Source organism: Scyliorhinus torazame, chromosome 23 (genome assembly GCF_047496885.1).
Source record: "Scyliorhinus torazame isolate Kashiwa2021f chromosome 23, sScyTor2.1, whole genome shotgun sequence".
Lineage (NCBI taxonomy): Eukaryota > Metazoa > Chordata > Chondrichthyes > Carcharhiniformes > Scyliorhinidae > Scyliorhinus > Scyliorhinus torazame.
In genome coordinates this window covers 29,432,852-29,438,635 of record NC_092729.1, presented here as the reverse complement: position 1 = coordinate 29,438,635, position 5,784 = coordinate 29,432,852, and the positions used below count along the sequence as shown (strand labels likewise).

The 5,784-nt window shown below is 49.9% G+C and overlaps 2 pseudogenes; both read right to left on the bottom strand.

Annotated features, from left to right (window-relative positions):
* Positions 1-341: 341 nt before the first annotated feature.
* Positions 342-517, bottom strand: LOC140399802 (U2 spliceosomal RNA; annotated as a pseudogene).
* Positions 518-3,788: 3,271 nt separating this feature from the next.
* LOC140399806 (U2 spliceosomal RNA) lies at positions 3,789-3,967 on the bottom strand (annotated as a pseudogene).
* Positions 3,968-5,784: the final 1,817 nt, after the last annotated feature.

Sequence of the window (5,784 nt, the reverse complement as noted above, 5' to 3'; positions counted from 1 at the left end):
TCCTCCACTGCCTCGGAGCTGGCTTAGACACAAGAGCACTTTGGCTGGGCAGCAGGAGGTGTTGTGCGAAGCAAAGTGGCAAGGCAGAAAGGAAGGAGAAAGTGCTGTAAAATCTGAGCAAGTCTGGCAGCATCTGTCGGGAGAGGAAAGAGGTTTTGAGTCCGCTGACTCTCTGTCAAAGCTGAGAAAGAGTGGTGATGCAGTGCGGTGCATTGAGTGTGTGGGATGTGGAGAATGGGCAGTAATTTCGTTTTGTGATTGAAGAGGATGAAAGAAAATGGAGATAAAGGGCAGTTTTGTCTGTGCAATCTGTTTTTTGACTTGGAAATTCCCCATAAAGGGGGGTGTGCACCATTCCTGGAGATACTGCAATATCAGGTCGATGCGTGGAGTGGACAGAGCAAGCCCCGGGTCCATCTCCCTGCTCTAAAAATCAATTTAATATATGGTCCCCGATAAGGGACGTTCCAGATATTAAACTGAAAAGAACAGAATTTTTTTTTTCCCCAAAAAATATACTTTATTCATAAAAAATTATCATGAGCATTACAGAAACATTTCAAATTGTCTTGACTGTACATTTCCGGCAGGGTTACACATTGCCTTGACTTTCTTCCATTCAATTTTGATATTATCATACACATATCACTCTTTACGTTACAATTCCTTCTTAAATATTTACAAAGTCATGTTTCTTTTGTACATTAGAGTGTTGGTGGCCCAGACCGAGGGGGCTTTACACTGTTATCCGCCCCTCGGTGTACATTTGCTGGAAAGACCTTACACAGTGGTCTTTCCCCATTGCGCCTTGGCGGCAGCTGCCCCAAGCTTGAGTGCGTCCCTCAGCACGTAGTCCTGGACCTTGGAATGTGCCAGTCTGCAACACTCGGTCGAGGACAGCTCTTTGCACTGGAAGATCAGCAAGTTTCGGGCAGACCAAAGAGCGTCTTTCACCGAGATGATGACCTTCCAGCAGCAGTTGATATTTGTCTCGGTGTGTGTCCCTGGAAACAGTCCGTAGAGCACAGAGTCCTGTGTCACAGATCTGTTCGGGATGAACCTTGACAAATACCACTGCATCTCTCTCCAGACCTTCTTTGCAAAGCCACATTCCACAAGGAGGTGTGTGACCGTCTCATTTCCCCCACAGCCACTCCGAGGGCAGCGTGCATTGGCGCAGAGCCTTCGGGTGTGCATGACGAATCTGACAGGGACGGCCCTTCTCACCACCAGCCAGGCTAGGTCTTGGTGCTTGTTTGAAAGTTCTGGTGATGTGGCATTCTGCCAGATGACTCTGGCAGTCTGCTCAGGGAACCATCCAACGTCCTCTACGGTCTCCTTTTCCCCGAGGGCCTCGAGGACATTACGTGCTGACCACTGCTTCATTGCCTTGTGGTCAAAGGTGTTTTTCTGGGGGAAAATATTCCACGAGGGACAGGTGGTACGGTACGGTCCAACTACTTGGAGCGTTCCGCGGCAATGAGGCCGGGCCCATCCTTCGTAACACCGGGGACAGGTAGAACCTCAGTACGTAGTGACACTTGGTGTTTGCATACTGGGGGTCCACGCACAGCTTGATGCAGTCACACACAAAGGTGGCCATCAGGATGAGGGAGACGCTGGATACATTTCTCCCTTCCTTATTCAGAGATTTGTACATGGTGTCCCTTCGGACACGGTCCATCTTGCATCTCCAGACGAACTTAAAGATGGCTCGGGTGACTGCTGTGGTGTGGGGTTGGGTAATGGGCCAGACCTGCGCCACGTACAGCAACACCGAGAGTACCTGACGCCTGATGACCAGGGTTTTGCCCGCAATGGAGAGGGAACGTTGCTCCCACCAGCCCAGTATCTGTCGTATCTTGGCGATGCGCTCCGCCCAGCTTTTGGTGCACGCCCCAGCCACTCCGAACCATGTCCCCAGCACCTTCAGGTAATCTGACCTGACGGTAAAGGGGACAAAGGGCCGGTCGGCCCAGTTACCAAAGAACACGGCCTCGCCCTTGCCGCGGATTACCTTGGCCAGTTCAAACTGGTCACAGGCGTTCAAGAGCCTGCGTATTAGTGAGAGGCAGCACGGTTTTGTGAAGGGGAGGTCGTGTCTCACTAACTTGATAGAGTTTTTCGAGGAGGTCACTAAGATGATTGATGCAGGTAGGGCAGTGGATGTTGTCTACATGGACTTCAGTAAGGCCTTTGACAAGGTCCCTCATGGTAGACTAGTACAAAAGGTGAAGTCACACGGGATCAGGGGTGAGCTGGCAAGGTGGATTCAGAACTGGCTAGGCCATAGAAGGCAGAGGGTAGCAATGGAGGGATGCTTTTCTAATTGGAGGGCTGTGACCAGTGGTGTTCCACAGGGATCAGTGCTGGGACCTTTGCTGTTTGTAGTATATATAAATGATTTGGAGGAAAATGTAACTGGTCTGATTAGTAAGTTTGCAGACGACACAAAGGTTGGTGGAATTGCGGATAGCGATGAGGACTGTCTGAGGATACAGCAGGATTTAGGTTGTCTGGAGACTTGGGCGGAGAGATGGCAGATGGAGTTTAATCCGGACAAATGTGAGGTAATGCATTTTGGAAGGGCTAATGCAGGTAGGGAATATACAGTGAATGGTAGAACCCTCAAGAGTATTGAAAGTCAAAGAGATCTAGGAGTACAGGTCCACAGGTCATTGAAAGGGGCAACACAGGTGGAGAAGGTAGTCAAGAAGGCATACAGCATGCTTGCCTTCATTGGACGGGGCATTGAGTATAAGAATTGGCAAGTCATGTTGCAGCTGTATAGAACCTTAGTTAGGCCACACTTGGAGTATAGTGTTCAATTCTGGTCGCCACACTACCAGAAGGATGTGGAGGCTTTAGAGAGGGTGCAGAAGAGATTTACCAGAATGTTGCCTGGTATGGAGGGCATAAGCTATGAGGAGCGATTGAATAAACTCGGTTTGTTCTCTCTGGAACGAAGGAGGTTGAGGGGCGACCTGATAGAGGTCTACAAAATTATGAGGGGCATAGACAGAGTGGATAGTCAGAGGCTTTTCCCCAGGGTAGAGGGGTCAATTACTAGGGGGCATAGGTTTAAGGTGAGAGGGGCAAGGTTTAGAGTAGATGTACGAGGCAAGTTTTTTACGCAGAGGGTAGTGGGTGCCTGGAACTCGCTACCGGAGGAGGTGGTGGAAGCAGGGACGATAGGGACATTTAAGGGGCATCTTGACAAATATATGAATAGGATGGGAATAGAAGGATACGGACCCAGGAAGTGTAGAAGATTGTAGTTTAGTCGGGCAGTATGGTCGGCGCGGGCTTGGAGGGCCGAAGGGCCTGTTCCTGTGCTGTACATTTCTTTGTTCTTTGTTCTTTGTTCTTTGTTCTTTGTACCGACACGGGATCTGAGCGGCAGGCGCCGACGTCGTCCCTGTACGGGGAGGCCTTGTCTTGAGTTCCTCCACTGCCTCGGAGCTGGCTTAGACACAAGAGCACTTTGGCTGGGCAGCAGGAGGTGTTGTGCGAAGCAATGTGGCAAGGCAGAAAGGAAGGAGAAAGTGCTGTAAAATCTGATCAAGTCTGGCAGCATCTGTGGGGAGAGGAAAGAGGTTTTGAGTCCGCTGACTCTCTGTCAAAGCTGAGAAAGAGTGGTGATGCAGTGCGGTGCATTGAGTGTGTGGGATGTGGAGAATGGGCAGTAATTTTGTTTTGTGAGTGAAGAGGATGAAAGAAAAAGGAGATAAAGGGCAGCTTTGTGTGTGCAATCTGTTTTTTGACTTGGAAATTCCCCATAAAGGGGGGTGGTGTGCACCATTCCTGGAGATACTGCAATATCAGGTCGATGCGTGGAGTGGACAGAGCAAGCCCCGGGTCCATCTCCCTGCTCGAAAAATCAATTTAATATATGGTCCCCGATAAGGGACATTCCAGATATTAAACTGAAAAGAACAGAATTTTTTTTTTTTTACCCAAAAAATATACTTTATTCATAAATATTTATCATAAGCATTACAGAAACATTTCAAATTGTCTTGACTGTACATTTCCGGCAGGGTTACACATTGCCTTGACTTTCTTCCATTCAATTTTGATATTATCATACACATATCACTCTTTACGTTACAATTCCTTCTTAAATATTTACAAAGTCATGTTTGTTTTGTACATTGGAGTGTTGGTGGCCCAGACCGAGGGGGTTTACACTGTTACCCACCCCTCGGTGTACATTTGCTGGAAAGACCTTACACAGTGGTCTTTCCCCATTGCGCCTTGGCGGCAGCTGCCCCAAGCTTGAGTGCGTCCCTCAGCACGTAGTCCTGGACCTTGGAATGTGCCAGTCTGCAACACTCGGTCGAGGACAGCTCTTTGCACTGGAAGATCAGCAAGTTTCGGGCAGACCAAAGAGCGTCTTTCACCGAGATGATGACCTTCCAGCAGCAGTTGATGTTTGTCTCGGTGTGTGTCCCTGGAAACAGTCCGTAGAGCACAGAGTCCTGTGTCACAGATCTGTTTGGGGTAAACCTTGACAAATACCACTGCATCTCTCTCCAGACCTTCTTTGCAAAGGCACATTCCACAAGGAGGTGTGTGACCGTCTCATTTCCCCCACAGCCACTCCGAGGGCAGCATGCATTGGCGCAGAGCCTTTGGGTGTGCATGAAGAATCTGACAGGGAGGGCCCTTCTCACCACCAGCCAAGCTAGGTCTTGGTGCTTGTTTGAAAGTTCTGGTGATGAGGCGTTCTGCCAGATGACTCTGGCAGTCTGCTCAGGGAACCATCCAACGTCCTCCACGGTCTCCTTTTCCCTGAGGGCCTCGAGGACATTACGTGCTGACCACTGCTTCATTGCCTTGTGGTCAAAGGTGTTTTTCTTCAAAAACTTTTCCACGAAGGACAGGTGGTACGGTACGGTCCAACTACTTGGAGCGTTCCGCGGCAATGAGGCCAGGCCCATCCTTCGTAACACCGGGGACAGGTAGAACCTCAGTATGTAGTGACACTTGGTGTTTGCATACTGGGGGTCCACGCACAGCTTGATGAATCTGGACACAAAGGTGGCCAACAGGATGAGGGAGGCGTTGGGTACGTTCCGCCCTCCAGCTCCTCTCCCGCTTTTAAATCGCCGGCTCGTCTCCCGCTTTAAAATCTCGGGCTCCTCTCTTGCTTTTAAATCTCCGGCTCCTCTCCCGCTTTTAAATCTCCGACTCCTGGCCCGCTTTTAAATCTCCGTCTACTCTTCCGCTTTTAAATCTCCGACTCCTGTCCCGCTTTTAAATCTCCGGCTCCTCTCCAACGCTTTTAAATCTCCGGCTCCTCTCACGCTTTTAAATCTCCGGCTCCACTCCCCCGTTTAAAACTCCGACTCCTCTCCCTCGCTTTTAAATCTCCGGCTCCTCTCCCGCTTTTAAATCTCCGGCTCCTCTCCCCGTTGAAATCTCCGACTCCCCTCACGCTTTTAAATCTCCGGCTCCTCTCCCGCTTTTAAATCTCCGGCTCCTCTCCCGCTTTTAAATCTCCGGCTCCTCTTCCGCTTTTAAATCTCCGGCTCCTCTCCTGCTTTCAAATTTCCGGCCCCTCTCCCGAATTTGAATCTCCGACTCTTCTGCCGCTTTTAGATCTCCGGCTCCTCACCCGCTTTTAAACATCCGGATCCACTTCCGCTTTTAAATCTCCGGCTCGTCTCCCGATTTTAAACCTCCGGCTCCTCTCCCGCTTTTAAATCGCCGACTCTTCTCCCGCTTTTAAATCTCCGGCTCCTCTCACACTTTTAAATCTCCGGCTCCTCTCCCGCTTTT